The sequence below is a fragment of the Balearica regulorum genome, chromosome Z (assembly GCF_011004875.1).
Source record: "Balearica regulorum gibbericeps isolate bBalReg1 chromosome Z, bBalReg1.pri, whole genome shotgun sequence".
Taxonomy (NCBI): Eukaryota; Metazoa; Chordata; class Aves; order Gruiformes; family Gruidae; genus Balearica; species Balearica regulorum.
This window is the reverse complement of record NC_046220.1, coordinates 37443021-37462797: the sequence shown is the minus strand read 5'-3', so window position 1 is coordinate 37462797 and position 19777 is coordinate 37443021. Positions and strand designations below refer to the sequence as shown.

At 41.5% G+C, this 19777-nt stretch overlaps 1 protein-coding gene across 2 annotated transcripts in view; it reads left to right on the top strand.

Annotated features, from left to right (window-relative positions):
- Positions 1 to 1178: 1178 nt before the first annotated feature.
- The window catches only part of SYK (spleen associated tyrosine kinase), a 56183-nt gene continuing 37584 nt past the window's right edge, over positions 1179 to 19777 (top strand). For both annotated transcript variants that reach the window (XM_075740509.1, XM_075740510.1), the window contains exon 1: positions 1179 to 1378. The gene's annotated coding sequence lies outside the window, so the exon portion shown is untranslated. The remainder of the gene's footprint in view (positions 1379 to 19777) is intronic.

Here is a 19777-nt window from a genome sequence, read left to right as displayed (position 1 = left end):
AAGAACTGTACCATCAAAACACATCCAAGAATTAGGTTTTCTATGTTCTTCTCTTTTTTCTGACATGTAGGCAATGCCAATAAGAAACACATTGCCATTCCAGCAATTACCAAAAGTTTCACTGAAATGGACCACACCCAGAGACCTAACTGGTACGAAATACGAGAATTTTGTTCTCTGGCAGCTCTATTAACTATAAGGAAAGAGCCAGTGTTTTGCCATTGAAAACAAAGCCTGTATCCCGCATCAGTGCTAACACTGATTTACTATGGGGAGGAAGGAAGTGGACTTTCCCTCCCACTAGCACTGCCCATCATGGGACACAGTGCCAGGTCATGCAGCAGAGTCACAGCTGAAGGAGACCTGCCCACCAGAGCCTCAGCCCGGGGCCCTCATGCCACTCATCAGCCCTGTATGACCCAGCAGGAGCAGTTTGTCCCCGGCAGTCCCTGCAAAGGGTAGTTGCCACCTTTGGGCTGTGTGGGACTTCTGCAGCAGGAATTATTTCGCTCTCACACTGGGTGCTGAGGAGGCCTTGAAGAAGGAGTTTCTTTCAGTTCAGTGTCTGGGCACACTGGAGTCACCTCCACACCTGGAGCTGGAACAGAAGTATTTTTGATTGAAATATGGGGAGGGGTTGAGTGAAATATAACAGGAAGAGGAGACAGTGTGCTATGGTAGGCCCGTGTTGCTCCAAAAGGAAACCCTCTAAAAGAAATTTTATCACTTAAGTACACACAAGTACTGAAAGCCACAGAACTTCACTATTCACCAAAAGCGTGCATACTTTTCTCCCTAAGCCCACATTCGGTATGCTTTGATCCTCTGTCCTAAGCGTGGTGCTGAGCAGCAGTGTGTCCATCTTACTAAGCCAGTTGCCTGCGAGGTGACGCCGCTGCCACAGGGACCCAAGTCATAGCGTACCAAGCAGACCCACATCATGGGGTCCCGCGGACAGCCACACCACGCGGTATCAAGAGGCCACACATCACAGGGTCCCCAGCAGCCCCATGCCCCGGGCTCCGAAGGAGACGGACGCTTCCTCGCCCCCTGCCGTGCCGCACCGCCGGGTCCGGGCGCCCTCCCGCCGGGGCTGCCGCCCGAAAGAGGGGGCCGGGGGGCACAGCGGCTGCGTCCGCTGGGGAGGAGGGAGTGCGCGCCGACACCCCGTTGAGGAAGTGGCCGCGGCTGCGACAGAAAACGAGGAAGCGGCGGCATCCGCGGAGCTAAGCGCGGGTCCAGCCCCGCTCACGGCTGTACCTCGACCCGCCCAGCCCGGCCCGGCTCGGCGGAGCCGTCCGCTCGACGACTGCCTCCCTGCTGGCTGTCTCCCGGCGGCAGGAGGCGGCGGCGCGCAGCCCAGCGACCCGCGAGAGCGGTGAGTAGGAATGCTGAGCCGCCAGCATCGGCACTCCGCCGGCGGCTCCCCGCCGCCACCGCCCGTTCCCCGCGAACGCTGCGCCGGGCGGCGGCGGGGCCGGGGCCGGGGCCGGGGCCGGGGCCGGGGCCGGGGCCGGGGTCGGGGTCGGGGTCGGGGTCGGGTGGGGCTGACGGCGCTGCTGACGGCTCCCACCGAGTCCGCGGGTGTCGGGGAGTGCGGGGGGACCAGCAGAAACAAGAGCCGGCCGGCCCCGCTGGGTCACTGGCAAGCCGGGGCGCTCAGCAGTTGACCAGAGGGAAGGGTGAAGTGGCGCTGGGGAGCGGGAGCGTCGTCAGGAGCGGTACCGAACCGGCGGCACTCGGGGCGGGGAGGCGGCGGCCGGCTGAAAACGCGCCGCTTGAGAGCAAGCGTGAAACCTTCCAGTATTACAGTATTTCTGAAAATAAATACCACTAGCCCAGTCTTTGAAGAACTTAAATCTAGAACTTAAATACGAAAAAAATTTGATTTAATTTTATCTTGATGCCTTTTTGTGGTGGTAGGTTTTAAACAGAGCAAAGTGTGCGCAGAAGTAGGGCTTCTGTCGAATGGTGCGTAATATGTCAAAGATTTGATGCCTGGCAAAATGTCTTTTAAAATGTGGTTCTTTCTTATCAAACTTCCCTATTTTGTTTCCAAGAAAACAACTGTGGTGTATTACTAGCAGTGCTGAAAGCAGTTGAATACTACGAGCCTGATGCCAGTCATTACTCTTCATTTCATGTGTTCTGCCAGCATTATTCAATTTTCTTCTTTAGCACTGTACTGCATAAACTTTGTGTTGTAGTTGGCCAGATTAGTTTGAAATTATGTTATTTTGGACAAAAATAAGCAATACTTTTGTTAGATGACACTGACTCCAGTAGAAGAGTGGCAAGTGGAGTCCCAGTCTGGCCACATTACACGATATATTGTAAAGTACTTCCATTTTAAAACAAAATTATTCCTTGTAAGGGAATTAACTGCTCATAATTGTTCTTTTAATGTTGTTTTCTATTAGGCTTCTTTCATGGTCTTTTTATTCACAGAAGCTTAGATCTCCTGAGCCCTTGGGCTGAATCTGCAACCTAATCCATGGGCGCAGCCATCCGTTACAGAGCTAGTGTCAGCCTGCAAAGCTGTGTGTTTTTACAGGCTTGGAGGCCATAAACTCTAGCGGCATAGCGTACATTGAGGCAGTCCACTTAGAGGAACTATGACTTTTTTTTTTTTTTTTCATTCCTCTGTTAAACATTGAGCGATAAACAGACAAATAAGGAAGTTTGAGTGTTCTTTATATTCTAACAGTTATCCTGTGGGGGGGAAAGACTATAGTGTGGTGAAGACAAGATAATTTGAACTAAAGAGTTTGGAATCAGTTAGGATGCTTAAAAATGGATGAAATAGGTAAAAGTAAATAATAGCTTCGGTTTTCACATTCACTTAAAGTAACTGCAAAATTCAAAGAGAAATGTGGTTGAAGTGTTCTGGCTTTGTATTAGAAAATACTAATGCTGTCAAAGCAAAAGTGGACTGTGCAGCTCGCCCATTTGCACAGTATTATGATTCTGATAGAAGCGCAGAATTTGATCCGAAGTCGCAGGAAGATAAAAACTGAAATTTATTTTTAGAAGCAGCTAGCGCGTTATGTTGAGAACAAAATAACGCTTTAGAAGACTGATGGTAAAAATATAAGCTGGACTTAAACACCTTTGAAGATACTGATGACCAAAAAAAAGAGATGTAGGGGCATTTCCTTTATCTCCCATCCTTTCTTTTGGCTTTTTTATGCCAGAGGCATTGGAAGTGGGAGAATTCACTTGTGAAATCTATGTTGTGTTTAGAGGTCATGGTCTCACAATCATAATTATTATTTGCACATTACACTTCTTTTTTCATTCCTAATGCTTTTCCAATATTCAGTATTTAGCAGAAAGCAATGAGTCTGTTGTCATTGCTGATTTGAATATCGTGACTGTAAGAAATTGTTTGCATCTGAATCCACTGAAGATACTAGATAGTGACATCCTTTTTCCAGCTTTATAGACTTTTGGAGATCTGTTGTGTGCAAATTAGACAGGCTGTGCCAGAATCTACTTTCAGTTGCATGTGTTTAGTTGCAGAATAAAACAACTGAAAAAGGGAACTTACCTATTCTTATATCATAATTACAAGGAATACAACACTTATCTTCGAATGTGAGTAGTAGTTACAGGTTCCAATGAGCTATTTGAAATTACTTGATTTTTACTTAACACGTGCTTAAGTGAGTTACTCCACTGGGGCAAGACTAAAAGCTGAAGATGAACTTGCAGGTATTTGTGAACGTACTAAGGTTCAGTCTTAAGAATGAAAACTTCTCACCTTGCAAGCATATGCAGGATCAGCTTATTAATTTCTAATTTAGAAAAAAAAATTAGCATTTTATTACAGGGAAACAGTTTTGTAATCCAATTTAACAGTAGTTTTGCTTGCATTTGACAAAGGAAGAAAATCTTGGAGGAGGAGGTGATGGTATCTCAGCCAGCATTTCTAGAAATGCTCTTACAGAGAAACATTCCTAATATTTGCAGCACCTTTACAGAGAAACATTACCAATTTCTGCATTTTAATTTAAGCCCTTTGATCACTCTTGTGAGAAAAAGAAGCCCTGGAGTTTGCAGGATCATTCCCTATTCTAGTATGCAGTAGAGGATAGTACAATACACAATTATTAATATCTATTTTGAGCAGAGTAAAAATAATTTGATCACAAAGTTATTGGTTAGTATTTGCATTTTTCTCCTTTAAAGTTTCAGCAGCAAGGTTATGTAGTTGATGTTGTTTAGCTTTTAAGTTCATGACATGGGGTAATGTGGAGGCATACAATTAAGCAGAAGAAAACCTTTTGCCACTGACTTCTGCATTGCTTGTCACGGTGATGGGGAAATATCAGCATTGCAAGTGCAAGAAGTGTGAGGGAGCCTGTATGCTCCTGCATCAAAAAAAATTATTCCGGGATTTGCTGTAGGAAAGGATAATTGATAAATATTCATAATATTTGACACAAAAATACCATCTGCCCCAAAGAAATAAAATAAAATTTTGTAGTTTGTCTTTACATTCCAAATTTGAAATTAGGTCATAACTTCCTGTCCCTAAATGGCCACTTCTTTAAATGTGATTGTTGTAAAAGGAAGAAAGGGGAAAATATTTTTGGGACCCTCAGGGATCCTAATGTTCTAAGGAGACTTCAGTATATGCAAAATGCTGCATGTCTTCCCTTTGTACCAGGGACCAGAGCAACCAATAAAAAATTAATAAGTATTAGAACCTAAAATAACCAGTGTACAGGAGTATGATACAGATAGTTTGTGCAGTTTCGTTATTGCTGGGTTTGTAACTAGCTGATGTTGGAATGTATTAGTTTGACCAGCTAGGACTACCCTGTCATTTCTCCATCTTTGTCCTAATTTGCTTTGGGACAATGTTCTTCAGAACAGATATGGGATGCCAGGTGTCCTGAATGAATAATATGTCCAACAGTATGTCGAACAACTTCTCTTCCTTTCCAAATGCAAAGAAGCAACACAAGGAATCTTTTAGCACTGACGCTTAGTAGAGGTAAGATGTGAGGTGCTAAAAGCTTTTGAAGAGAAGTAGGACTTGTGGCATTGTAGTGTGTAAATCCAGCAGTGTAAGTCCATGAGGCAACTCCTAGGCTGGGGATGGAGTTGAAATTGGCGGGAATCACAATTGTGGTTGGAGGTAGCTAGAGAAAACACAGGCAGGAAGTGTTGGTGAAGAATATGTACCAAGGAAATGGGCATACAATTGCCTAAATATTTTAACATCATCAAGTAAAAAAAATACAGCCTTTTTTTTTTTTTTTTTTTTAACACTCAAAAATCCTTATCTTAAGGAACAGATTCAGTAAAAGGAGTAAAAGGACCAGGGGTCATCATCAAATACATCAGCCACAGCCTACCCCTACCCTCTTGGATAGTCTCTTGGTTTTTTTCCTGTTTGGATAAAATAATGAAGTGAGAAAAGAAAAAGGAAAACCCACAAAACTTTTGAGACCACAGCCTCTAGAAGCCAGTGTACTGCCTCTGAGCTAAAGCCAGTGTAACTGAGAGAATCTGTGGGATGCTAGAGCTAAAATGTTAAAATACGTGCCACTGCTGACTACTAGTGAGTATGTACTTCTGCTTTTAAAAATTCTAGTGCCAATTTCAAAATTGGCTCTGCAAATTTCAGAGGAATTAAGCTCAGTTTAAAATAATGTCCTAATGTTTTTAGAAACAAGTTTTCTTGATTTTTTGAAGTGTTGCCTGAAAAGTTGATTTCTTAATCTAGATTGGAAAACTGAAGTTAGAAACCTGCTATAAAGACAATTTCCTCCCCCTCCCTCCCCAACTCTTTTAAAATATGGTACAGGAAAACTTTAACTGAAAAATTCTTTTTGTCATTTTGTTTGGAGAGAAAAGGAAGCTAGTAAGTGCATTGAGCAGTTGTTTATGGATAAGGTCCTACTCTGGGAAACTCAGCCCAAATTTGATAACTTGAATCAAGAAAACAAGTTCATTCTGTGCAAAAAATAAAACTAAGATTTTAGCAAGGTGAAAATCTCCAATATCTGAAATATGGGGAATGCAAATAAAGGAAGCAGCATTAATGTAGTCATCTTTGACATAAAGTGTTAGCTTTTACTGCTGCATTTCAAAGAATACATATGAATTCCACAGTATTTTGCTCGAAAGTTAGTAAAGCAAACAGGATGTTTAAGTAAGGATTATTTTTGTAAATCAGATAATGGGATTAGCTATCTTTTGAATCAGTGGACCATCGTGCAAGTTTCTGAGAGTGATGACTTATTTAAAATTAGTATCAAGAGGAAGAGCGTCGCTCACCAGGACAGCATGGAATTGAAGTCAGCGTTGAGGGAGGCTTTGAGTGACTGTCCTGTCCTCGGTTATCATGTGCTGTTGGTAAGAAATCTCATGCTGCCTCAGGTGAGCTGAACGACTGTGTGACAGTCTTCATTCAGTGGATGTAACAAAGATCTGGCCCACAGATACTCCTATGCACTGAAGTGCAGGAAGAAGTCCACTGAGGGAGGAGTGAACTCAAACCCGCTGGAGCCTGCTTTCTGCAAAGAATGCAGAGCTGTGTTCACTTGGAAGCAGTGGTGTGTTGAGAGAGTGAAATGGAGTTGCCTCTGACTCCTGAGGTACAAGTTTCATTAAATGGAGGCAGCTTTTGGGTATCCTGGTGTAGCAACTATCTGTAGCAGCAATTAGCACTGGACCATTTAGCATTGTCACCATTGATGCTGTGCAGAGAACAGCACAACATGAGAAAAGAAGCCTGACTGTGAGCTATTTTTTTCCAGCCTGGCAATTTGTCATGCAAGAGCTAGGGAAATACTGCCTGTTGGCCCAGAACACGCTGAGGCCAGGTGCATCCTCTCTCTGCCCAGAGTGATAAACGGGCCTTGTCAAGAGTATTTCACTGGTACAGGTGCTGCAAGTAGGCTTCCTCTGCGGGAGGGGAGGAGGAGGCTTGTGCCTCTCTCTGCATAGCTGGTTTTGGCTGGGACAGTGTTAGTATTCTTCATAGTGGCTGGGATGGGGCTGTGTTTTGGATTTGTGCTGAAAACGGTGTTTGTAATGCAGGGATGTTTCTGTTATTGCCGAGCAGTGCTCACATAGAGCCAAGGCCTTTCTGCTTCTCACACCACCCCACCAGCGAGTAGGCTGGGGGTGCACAAGGAGTTGGGAGGGGACACAGCTGGGACAGCTGACCCCAACTGACCAAAGGGATATTCCATACCATATGGCGTCATGCTCAGCATATACAGCTGGGGGAAGAAGAAGGAAGGGGGTTTGGAGTGATGGCTTTTGTCTCCCCAAGTCACCGTTACGTGTGATGGAGCCCTGCTTTCCTGGAGATGGCTGAACACCTGCCTACCCATGGGAAGTGGGGAAGGAATTCCTTCTCTTGCTTTGCTTGTGTGCGCTGGTTTTGCTACCCCAGGGGGCTGGTGAGCGAGTGGCTGCCGGCTGGGGTTAAACCACAACAGTAGCATTTCTGGAACATTCTCACAGTTTATGTGAGAGGTGAGGTTACAGGTAATCCAAGTGGTCGTTTGCTGGCTAAAAGGGATTCCTGCCCGCTAAGGGACTGCCTGGTCCACTCTGTATAGCAATGAGAAGTAAGCTTTAGCGGTGCTGCTTGTTCGGAGGATACAGGGTGGTATGGGGACAGGATGCAGACTTAGTCTTTTCTGGACTGGTGATTTACTGATGCGTTAATTGGCATGAGGAGCTCTTTTACTATGCCGTCTGTCTTTCTGATGTACGTGTTCTCACAAAAGCTAGTCAGGAAGATCTGGCTCCATTGCTGGAGGATGCTATTTTTGGAGAGAAGCCTTCCTTTGATCTGGCTCCTAATTAGAAAACTATTACATAGATTTTAAGAAACTGATCCTTAATGTTGGCAGTCTGGCTGTGTGAGTTAGTATCACATCTTCCTTTCAAAAAATAAAATTAAAAAATGCTTGTCCTTTCTTCCGTACCTCTGTGGGTGTGAACTCTTTCTCAGTGTAATTACGAGGAAGAGATGAGACATTGCCAGGTACAGTGCCTCTATAGCAGAACATTAACCTTGCTGTATCCTCCTACTAGGAGCTTTTCAAAGAATAAAGTAATGTGGCACAGTTATTATAGACTGTAGAAAGTGACACTGAGAAGTCTTGATCAGTTTTGTAGAAATTTGCCTGTTCTAGGAGTATGAAAAGCAAGTTATTTTTGTTCCTGTAATAATTTCTCTACTTTATATAAAACAGGATATTGCAGACTGTTGCAGATGACAGATAACCTTGGTCTGAAAGAGGGACCTATCTAATTTTGCCACTCTAACTCACAATTAGACCAGTCCATTGAGGCATCCCTTCAGCAACAGGTTTTAGAGATCCTACAGGTAGAGCAATACATTTCAGAGAAATGAATGAAGCATAATGGGATCCAAATACTCTTGATTTATTCTTCACGTAACAATACGGGATTGCTCATATCCGTGCTAGAAACTGAGATCATTATCTACATTTGCAGCCTGTAGACCAGGAACTAAGTAGAGACAGACAAAGCTGCACAAAGAGGGGGAGTTCATACCCTCATAATAGCTTTGGAAATGTCAGCCTGTGTCAACTAAACAACTAGTTTCAAAAAAGTTAAATGAAGATACTTACTGGAACCAAAAAGCAAACATCTTTTGGATCTGCCCACTGGTAAAACCCGAGTGGTGTTTATCCCAAATTTTGAATGAAACATGTGGCATTTTGTTTTAGTCCTGTGATGGCTTTCAAACTTTGAGAGCACGGTAATAATGTTCAATTTCTGCTAGTATATCTTTTATTTTCAAGATGGAGATATCACTTTTCTTCCATCTTCTGTTTGATAGTAGTGTCTTCCTTCTAGAACTGATGATGCTTTAGTTCTGAGAGATTACTTGTTTACCAGAGATTTTGCTAAAAGTACCACAAGGAATGAAAAACAAAGTTAGGGATTGTGCATGTATCCACACTTGGGGCCTGATCCTTCTGAATGAAGCCAGTCTTTCTCAGTTGTCAATAAAAATCCACAGTATCACCAGCTCTGTGCTTAGGGCTGCAGTTTTCTCTTTTTTGTGTGTTTGGAAATTGGGCAGAAATTCCAGGTTTTGTCTTCCTGGAAAATAAGGAACATTTTAGTTCAATGTTGTTGTTGGTACAACATTCTGGTATATCTGCTTCTTCTGGCAACTTCTTTCTGAGTTGAGAAAAAAGAATTGACAGTAGGAAACCTTGAAAAAAAGATTTTGGAGTAATTTTTTGTGAAAGTTTAGCAATAGTTTGATGTGTCTTGGGTTTACTGTGCCATCTTGTCCATAACAGTTTTGTTATGGCCACCTCTGTAAAAAGTCTTCTGTAAATTAAGAATATATTCCACCTGGAAACAGGCTATGCTGACATACTTAATGTCACTGTATCTTTGAACCCGAAAGTATCCAGGCCATTGGGTAGGAATTTCCATCTATTTTTAGTGCTTCTCCTTGCAAGTAGGCTGATAATATTTTTATTTTGCTCTTCACATGTTTTCACTAACTTTTGAAGTTCATTTCACAGCTCGATATGTGCAGTCATTTTAGCCTCTGGGGTACATAGAGGAGTTTTACTTTTTGCTGTATTTCTGGAAAGGCACTAAATTTGAAACAAAACCAGAGAGGAACTTTATATATTGTGTAAGTAAGTCAGTTCAGCAGTTCCTGAAGTATTCAGAGGTACTTCTGGGCTCCCTGAGAAGGACTTTTGTAACTGCACCCCAACCCAGACTTTTTTTTTTGTTGTTAGCATTGGGAAGAAAGAGTTATCCCTGTACTCTTCCATAGTCCCTGCAGAACCCACAGCTGCTGTTGGTAAAGGTCTGTCTGTGCTCAAAGAAATTTGTTCACGCCTTGTCACAGTGGGAAAATGGGAGACTAGAGAAGGGTCTTCCTGGAGTATCTTGAATGCTTTCCTTTGGATGTTAGCTCATCCTCAATGGTTCCACTTTCTATATGGTGGTTTAATGGGTACTGATCACAGTAAAGTACTTTGCCTAAAAGGGAGCAGGCTTCCGTACAAACGATGCCATCTGTTTTAAGGCAGAAATTATAGCTTTGACAAGAGACATCTTTAGCCAAAGACCATGGTTGCATGTGTGACAGTGTAGGAGTTCCCTGGACAAGGAAGCAAGGGAATGACTAGTAGAACGTGGCGAGGATGTGGAAGGAAGTGTTGATATTTTTGTGTTGGTGAGATTTTTTTCTTCTTCTAAAGGAAAAAAAACCCCTAACCTTTTTTTTTTCCTTTGCTGTTTTTCTTAAATGTATGTGAAAATCATAGCATTTCTACTGCCCAGGAAAGAATAATTCTAATCCCTAAATGCCTGGCTTGCCTTTCCCCCGCCCCGCCCCCCCCAAGTAGCACTCCGAGCTTTTTTAAAATTGAAAGCAGAAAAAACTTTTCAGAGGAAAACTATGGCATGTGAAAAGGTTACCAAAGACAGGAGAGTCACAAAAGGAAGGTGTTGTGAAAGAGTGACAATGGATTCCTAGCATTAGTGAAGAATGGGTTTTCAATGATCGGTGCCCCTCCATGACCTCAGTACAGATGCTTATATAGGAAACCCCTGAATAACATGTGAACCCCACGGTGCTTTTTCTTAGCATGTGCTTGCATTATAATAGGACATTAATAATGTTGCCAAGTCAAGTAGTATTTCCTTAGGAAATATTTCAATAGCTAGAATGCCTGGAGTCATCTGATGATATCAGAATGTCAGATGCGATTTAGAATAAATGAAAGCATTTTTGGCATGTTTGAGTGGAGATAAAAACATCTGTCTTCAGTATAGGTGAAAATCACTCTGGAAGGAAAATCCAAAGAAAAATATTTCTAAAATCACAATATTTTGAAGTTAATAATAATTTTAGGTGTGTTTGTGATTTTTTTTTTTCCAGTTCTTTGGATGAATAACTCTTTGGTACGAGAGGGGAGATAAATGGTGTTTTCCCTAAGCCTAGTAGATGAAGCACCAATGCCACCTGTTCAGCAGGCAGGTTTTTTGTTCTCATGTAGCCAATATGCTGCAGATTTACATGAACATGGGCAAATGTTGTTTTCTCTTAAGCTGAGGAGGGTGCTAGCAAGGACACAGACTTTCAGAATCATGAGAACACACAAAACCTGCCACAGATTGGACAATGCCACACATCACTGATGGTGTAATTAGATCCAGGCTGTGAACTCCCCAGCAGAGAAGTCTTCTGGGCCCAAAGCTACCATATTCCGTTATTTGTTCCCAGACAGACTTTAATTAAGTTACAGTTCTGTTAAAGAATACGTCTCAATGTTTAAAAGCTCGAGCAGGAACACTGTGGTTATCTTAAAAGCACCACAAGAAATCAGAAATATCTGAAAGAAATAAAAGGCTTCTTAAACTGAACTGCCACAGAGTTAAATATGGGACTTGACACCCAAGACAGGTATGTCTGATGAAAGTGCTAAGGAGAAAGACCAGTGTTGCAGGAATGAAATTTGCTTAAAAACTAACAGATATGCTTTGTGTATCGATCAGCATTTCCCAGAAGTGTGTGTGGAACAACAGGAAAGCTTTTGGAGGTGAACAAAGGCATGTTTCAGAGTCTGAAGTGCAGGGAAAAAATAGTGCAGCATAATGCTTATATTGTCAGTAAAAGAATGCAGAGATCAGAGACAGGCATTTGATTGCATGAGGAAAACTTCTCATGGAGAAGTTGGAGAAAAGACATGGAGAAGACTCATGAGTTTTCTTCTGAAGAAGGATCCCCGAGCATGAGCAATGGAAAGGTTGCTGTAGAGTATGAGGTGATTAGAGGCGCAGTAGGCAGAGGCTGAAACCTAATGCCTTAGGCATCCACACGGAGCCAGGGCACTTCCCTGAGGAAGATCAGCATACTGGCAGACACATTTTGGTGATCCCATGTATGTCACTTTTCCTTTTGAGACAGTACTACACACATCTCTTTCAGTATGATGAATGGGACATTGTTTGCAGATGTCACTGTCTACAAAAGTTGTAAAAATCGTCAGTGTTACCGGCTGAATTAAGTAAGATTTCAGATTTTTTTCAGTAGGTCAGAAAATTCACCCTAGTGTCCCAATCAAACTGTAGTTAGTTTGAATGACTTGAGAAAATGGTATTCTGCTTCATTTCCTTCCCTAATGACTTACTTTTAAACATTTACTGTGTTCTTCCTTTATTTCTGCATAATTTTCTCATAAAAATTCCTCTCCTAAGGCCTGGATAGAAATTAAATCTGCATGTTTATGCAGGAAGGTAAAGAAAACATTTAAAGGTAATTTGATGAAACAAATTAAGACGACCGTTCAGCAGCCTAGACAGACTGGTGAAGAAATAAGAAAAGAACAATTGTTTAAATCCATTTTATTTGTTAAAATACTATAAAAATGTAGATACCTGCTTTAAGTGTGAGGCAATATCAATGGATTTGTAATGCCTGTATGATAATTATGTCAGAATTTACATCAGTTTGGAGTACACCATTAAGATTATACTAAACTCTGAAAGTACCAAAATACTTAATGTACTATGTGAAGTCACCATCAAATGTGTATTTCTAATTCTACGCATGCTTAATTCCTTTCAGCTTTTAGGTATGTTACATAAGGTGGAATCACGGAAAAGAATCTCAGAATGAAAAATTGTGCCATTCACAGAGGCCCACATGTTGATTCCAAGGATCCCAATTAAACAAGAATTTTAGAAAAAAAATGCATATTCACATTGTTCTAATACTATTATTTTTTTCTATGTATGACCAGAGAACTGCTGAAGTTACAAGTTGGGTGCTTAAAATATCACCCTGTGCTAGAACAAATCATTTCAGTCAGTGTATTTCATCATTCTGCACTGTCTGGTGAGCCTTTCTTATGTCTTTTGCATGCAAAAGATACTTGCTCTAAACTTTATTTCTTTACTTTCATACATTGCTCACAGAACAGTACTTTCAAAAACAAGAGAAGGGGGAAAAAAATAACTGTTCAAATGAAGAGCTTATTTGGAACACTTTTTTTCACCACTACATGGCTTTTGATCTTTTGTCCCACTTCAGTCCTTTTACTCATTAAATATTTCGACAAGTAAACTAATCAGTCTTCTTCCACATTACCGTTTGGTCTTTGTAGAAATATTTGTACTCCTATTTATAATTTTTTATGCTAGAGTGGAGATCAGTACCTCAGTAACACTATACTCACTGCTATGCAAACCTTTCAATAAAAAAATTATTCTACCTTTATCCGTGTCTGAATATAAAAGATGAAAGAGAAGCAAGCTAAGGGTAGGCGTACAGTGAGCACAGATTCTTTCTAATGCTTTCCGGGTAAGTTCTACTGCTCTGTTTTGTAAGAATGTTCTGCTTCCTTGCGTGCAAGAAATATGTGACATACGTCACTCTTGCATTATGTCTGAAGTATCCACTGTCTGCAACATTGATGAGGAAGCTACCTGAGGGGAAGTGGCTACCTAATTTTCCTATGTATTTGCATAATATTATTTTTCTTTCATGTGAGATAACCATGGTATTTGCTTGCATTGTAGCTTCCTTAAAAGTCAAATTTCATGGCAATGGGGAAAGTTGCACTTTAGACCGTCTTTTACTGTTACACTCAAGTGCATCTCTCAGGTAGCCAGCCGCACTTCCTTCAGCTCTCTCAGGGGTAAAGCCTTGCGTTCAGCCTTTTTGGGGCTCAGTCTCCATCTTACAGCCTCACGTTTGTAACTGTGCTGGCTTGACAAGCTCAGCATTATTTGTCCCCTGGAGGAATTCAGAGGAGGAGAAAAGTGTGAATACAAATACATTTTCTTCTACTCTATTACTGATCCTAGAGGAGGAAGGCAAGACTTTGAAAGTCCAACCAGAGAGAACAGCCATCTCAAACTCAGAAAGTCTTCCAAAATAGATAAGAAATTTTTAACCATTATCTAATGTTTTGTGGGTATATTTGGCTCCTTTCATGTCCATGTGACACTATGTCAGTCCAAACATTTCCTAACGTTGCTACACACTCAATATTCTTCATATATTAGACATGGTAGAGAAACCTTGCCTGAAATCCCAACATTAACCTGTTGTACAAAAGTAAATCTGAAATACTTATAAATAAACAACTTGTAAAATCTAAGAGATCATGAGGATCCTGCTGCTGTTAATTCAGTGATAACTGAGAAATCTTGGCCATGTTTTACAAACCTTTTATAACAGGCCTTTTTGTTTGTTTGAGCTTTGAACTTCTCCATTTTACATTCTGAAGAATAAAGAGATAGTCCCTATCACTGCCACTGCCATTTCATCTAAAGTACAACCAGTGGACTTTTTTCCTCTTTCTGTTTTAGGGACTATAAACTGGTAAAACAGAACAACAATTTTAAATGAACCCATCACAGGAAGACATTAGGTGTAGTGTAGAAACATCATTTTAAAAAAGTGAAGAAAATACTTGGTTTTCCTTGACCTTTAGCTAACATCTTGAGTAAAAACTCATAGGATTATGACAAATAAAAATCAGATATGAGAGTTGTTCTGACTCATCTGTGAAATGCAGGATTTCTGCAGAAGCAAATTTTCATAAATTCAGACTACTGAATTTGTCCTATTGCAGGTAAAACTTTAAGTTGGAGTAGCAGGATGAGAACTGTCAGCAGCTGAAACCATGCAGTGCTTACCCAGCCAGAGTAGACCAATGTTGAGCATTGGCACTGGAAGTTTCTAGTATTCCTCCCCGCCCCCTCCCCCCCAATATTGCCTTGATATTTTTCATAATTTAATTACAAACTTTTAATTGATATTTTACAGGAGTAGCTTATGCTAATTTTATATATGGGATAACCTACAAAATGATATATTTTCATTAAGAAGGTCACTGATGGGCCTTGCCTTTTTGTGTGAAGTGATAATCCTCAGGAAAGAACTTGAAGTTTTATCTGTAGTTGTTGCTTATTTAGCGTTGTACATACATACATATTTGCTCTCTGTGGAAGGCTGTTACGGTTCTGGTTTAACTTTTGTAGGAAGTGGAAGGATTACGTCACCTGCATATGAGCTGGCTCATGTTCATGGACTTTCTGATCTGTGTGAACTCAAACTGCAAATAAGTCTTTAACAAATACCAGTTAAATGGAGCAGGTTTTTAGTGGACAATGTATCTCAAGATCATCATAAAACAAAAGCCTCTTACGGATTATTTTTAGGACAACAGAACATTTGCCTGTACCTCTAGGTCTTGTAAATAGGCATGCAGCATGCTTAAGAGAGAGTTTTTGTCCTCTTGGGTAGCATCAGATTCCTAAAGCAGCCAGGTGAAGGGAGGAATCCATAGATGGCACTTAGGTTGTTCTCATTACGATGAGATGTGCATAACTCTAATTTAAGGCATAGGCAGCACGACCAAACATATGAACTATTCTTTTTCTCTCACATTTTGGCCCAAGTGAGAAGCACATAGAACATGTTGATAGGCTTCTAGGAGCTGGGGTTACTGTACTTATATTTGTTCTTGTCTTTTGGGAGGTAGAATGATAAGGTATGCTAAGCAAAGTCAAAGAAACCAATCTTGCACCTGGAACAGCCCTTTTTACTGCTCTTTCATTCAATGTGTTGGTCAAAGCTTCTATCAAAACTTTAATCCCCTTACAGAGGGGTCTTTTGTGCCAAAAGTGCATTATTGCCCACAGTGTTCATGTCAGAATTATAAGAAGTCTTTATGATACCCTTAGCTCAGAGCATCCAGCACCTTAAAGAGGAGATGCATTTTAATATTTTGTCGTGACTGAAGTTTGCTAAAGAATAATGACTTCTTGAACAAATTTCTGGGCAATTCTGGGATATCATAGGCAGTTTGGTCCTGCAACTATGCAAATTGCTGCAGCCAAGTCATTATCTGTGCTGGAGTGAAGTCACTTCACAAACTGGAGATCGTGGAGTGTATTATCACCCATGACTGCTGCTAACAGAGGTCATAGTGTCAATAAGAAAGCCAAGATGTCTAAATACAGATTTATCACAGACACCTACTTTTCATCACTCAAGATTCCACTGTATTTACCATTTCTTCAAAATGTTTTTTTCTGCCCATCTGTGCCATTGTCCTGCTGGGGGCCAAAGTCTACTTTGGCTTTTGTGGCATTTTTTGTATTTTCGAGAATTCTGAATTTGATGTGAACTGCTAGATCACATTTCAATCACATTTCAACTATTTTTGCCTGATTTTCTAAAGAAACTTGCTCATATAGTCGCCATCCTGTCAGGGTCTCCTTGACAGCTTCTTACTTTTGGCCAAATTTCTCAGAGACAGTCTCACAGATAGTCTGATCATTTGTGGGAATAAATAAACATCCCTAGGGGAGAACAAGGCAACACAGTACCTCCTTTGCACAAAAAGCATGAGCACAACATTTGCCTGTTATCTAATCCTGCGAACAGTAAATGCATGTGTTTCCAGTAGCTAATGGAGGGTACTTGAGTTGGTGCTTGTGAGAATTTTGGAAAATGGAGCAGGTGCAAGTCGGTCTAATACAAGGAGCCTGGCTTCATTGCTTCAAGACTGCGGTGCATAAATTAATAGGAAACTAGGCCTTGTTCACAGAGCAATTTGCAGTTTCAAGGAGAGGTTTGCATGCTGTTCATTAGTTGGAACTAAAGATGAAAAGGAAAAGAGGATTGAAAGGAAAAATAATTTTCTTTTTTTGCAAGCTTCTAGACAGTATCTGCTTCTAAAAAATGGGTCTGGCAGAGCAGTGACCTGATTCTTCCAATCAGCGAAGAATGGTTGAACCACTTGCCCAGTGTCTCTAACCCAATGTAGGCACGGTACTGAGTCACTCACTCTGCTTCCCCCATTTCCCCACAGGGCTGATACTTTTTCAGGATGAAGGAGTTTGGTTTTATGACAAAAAGTATGAAGAGGAGGACAGAACCTATCTATGTCTTTAAATAACTTACACAGAATTAATTTCAATGGCTTCTACAGCAGCCAATGTCTTGGGGGAATTTTAATCAAAACCTTCTTTAAAAAATTTTTTATTTCTATCCCTTTGTTATGTTTAAGTACAACTTTCAAAAGAATAAAAGAAAACTAGGTCGCTCAATAACAAGCAAATAGCCCTTAAAAGAAAAATCTTTAGCAGCAGTTAAATTTGTGTAGTGCTATACCTGTGCACAGCAATGGCATTTCTGAGTGCCTTGTTTTAGTTAAGAGTAAATTTCTGACTCAAATCCACAGACTCTAATTGCATTAACAAAGCTAGTTATTGAATCTAGACATAATATCCATCACTCATATACTAGAAAGGAACATATAAAGATTGAATTTGTCAAAACCAATACTTTTCCACTTGCAGAGTTAAATCTGACTGTTCAGGATAACATATTACATAATGAGCTTTAAAGGAAACCAAAGAACTGTGTGTAGAACTGCAGCCAGTGGATCATAAGAGAGTGCAGGCCAGCACTATGTCATGTTAGCAGGTCAGACAGTTGAGAGTCACTCAAATTCAGGCTCCAGCAAGGAGTAACAAGGACCAGTTCCAGTCCCACAGTGCAAATGATGAGTGTGCAGGTGAGGATCCTCCAGGAACACGCTGTATCTCAGTTCTGACTGGACAGATTCCAGCTTCAACCTTACTGCCGTCTATCCACAGGTGACCCCAAAGGTGTGGCTACACCTTTTGTAGTTGAACTATTTTCAAATCTAATAGTTTGGTAACAGCAGCACTTCCGGAACAGCAGCATGAAGTTCAGCACTCTATTTTTTTGAGCATTTAGTCAGATTTCCAGGTCAACATTTAAACCCCAATGAATGTCTTGATGTATCACCTTCTCTGCTTTCTATATTTGAGATGAGTAGATCAGTTTAACTTGGTATGCCTATACATGCTCCTGCTTTGGAGAGTGGTTTGGAACATCTTTTAGAAAGAGTAGAAGAATGTTATTGAGAGGCTGTTGGTCCTATTGCTGTGCATACTTAGTGCTTTCTGATTTGTGTGTGCGCTGTGACTTCTTAATCAATAGATAGGAGGTTTTTCAACATTTATTTTAATACTCATAAACATGTTGAATTGTCAGCACTGGAAAAATGTGTCATTACAGATTACACAAAAAGCAGACCACTAAAGAGAACTTGTGTCTGGGCAACTCATCCTGTGGAGTGTATAGTAAATACTGAGACTAATCTGAGACTAAATGATAGTCTGAGGAATAGTCTTATCTGAAACATATAAAAGTCAAAGTGAAATTTAATTTTAGTAGCTCTTGCATCAGGATCTTTTGTAGCCAGGAAATGCAAGTTTTTCCCCTCCCTCTTATTTTATTAGCTCTTAACTTCATTCTAAAGTTCTTTATCCTTTTTAGACATGAAGGTCCTATTTTTTTTTTTTTTAAGTCTGAAACTAAAGGTATGAAGAAAAGGAACTTTCATGAAAATAAATTCCCACAGATAAAGAGTGTGTTGGCATTTTTCTGTTTGAATTTTGTTCACTACAACATCACTGAGGTGTTTTGAACAGGTACTGCAGTGCAGTACCATTCTTGGTATGAGAATTGTATGGGATTATTTTGGCCTTTTCTCCAAATCAGCTGTACAGTGCTGATGAAGAGCCAGTGTGGATCATTCATCCATCCATGCATCCAATGTGTCTGTGTCAGGCAAACCTCCCTACCAATTTGCCAATGGAAACCGCCTGTAGACTCAGGATTAACATTTGGCAGCTGTGCCCTCTGTGTCCCAGCTGCCACTGCTGTTGAGGACCACAAAGATTCACACTGAATAGAAACTATAGCAATTGTTCTTTTGTTTTAGTTGTGGTGGGACATGATTTAAGCTCTTTCCTTACTGAAAACCTAGCAGCAAATCTGTTTTCTTCCACCCTTCCTGAAATTGAGATTGAAGACTTGGAGCCTGCCGTCAAGGAGCACTTTGCCAGAGGGGGGATGATGTACGGTCATCTCCATCAGTATCTATGGTGCAGAGTGGAGTAAAAAAGAATGACATGGTGATATGGGGGTGCCTGGGGGAAGCATATAATCAGGAATGAAGGAAATGGGAACTAGAACATTCAAAGCCCCCATATTTGCATGGACTTTCAATTTAATAGAATCATATTAAATGATGGGTGGTGCGTTGGGTGGGATGCCTGGGGCGGCTCTGGCGAGCTGTTGGGGGGCCCTGGGAGAAGAGCTGGTACACCCAAGACCCTTAAGCTCCTGTGCTCTTCCCCAAACACCACCAGGTTAGCACAGGGTGCCTGCAGAAGGTGGTCAGGGAGGATGGAGGAAGTCAAGGGGATCTTCACCGCTGCCTTCATCCCTTGCACTGACGGTCCCAGGATGGGCTTTGATGGGCTCCACAGCACCGCGCAGCCAGGCAACACGGAGAGGAGTGCTGGAAGGGGATGCCTTTGCACAGCACCCAGACCTGCTCTTCTCCCCTGTGCCAGAGCTGGTAGAGCAAGCCTAAGGTCCTGCTGGAGCCTGCACAGCTTGTGTGTATGCCAGCAGGAGCCCTGGACAAAATGTACCAGCACAGACTGTGGCTGCTGAGATGCAGCAAGGTCAGGGGCTGTCACAGGTGTTCCCCAGCAACATTACAGGGATGTCAGGGGCTGCCCCCGGCAGTTGCCCAGCCAGGAAGGCAGACGCCCCAAAGGGGGAAAGCCTGCTGTACAGGATGGTTCCCCTTGTTGAGCTTCATTAAATTCTCAGCCCAATTCTTCAGCTTTTCCAGATCCCTTTGAATGGCATCACAACCCTATGGTGTTT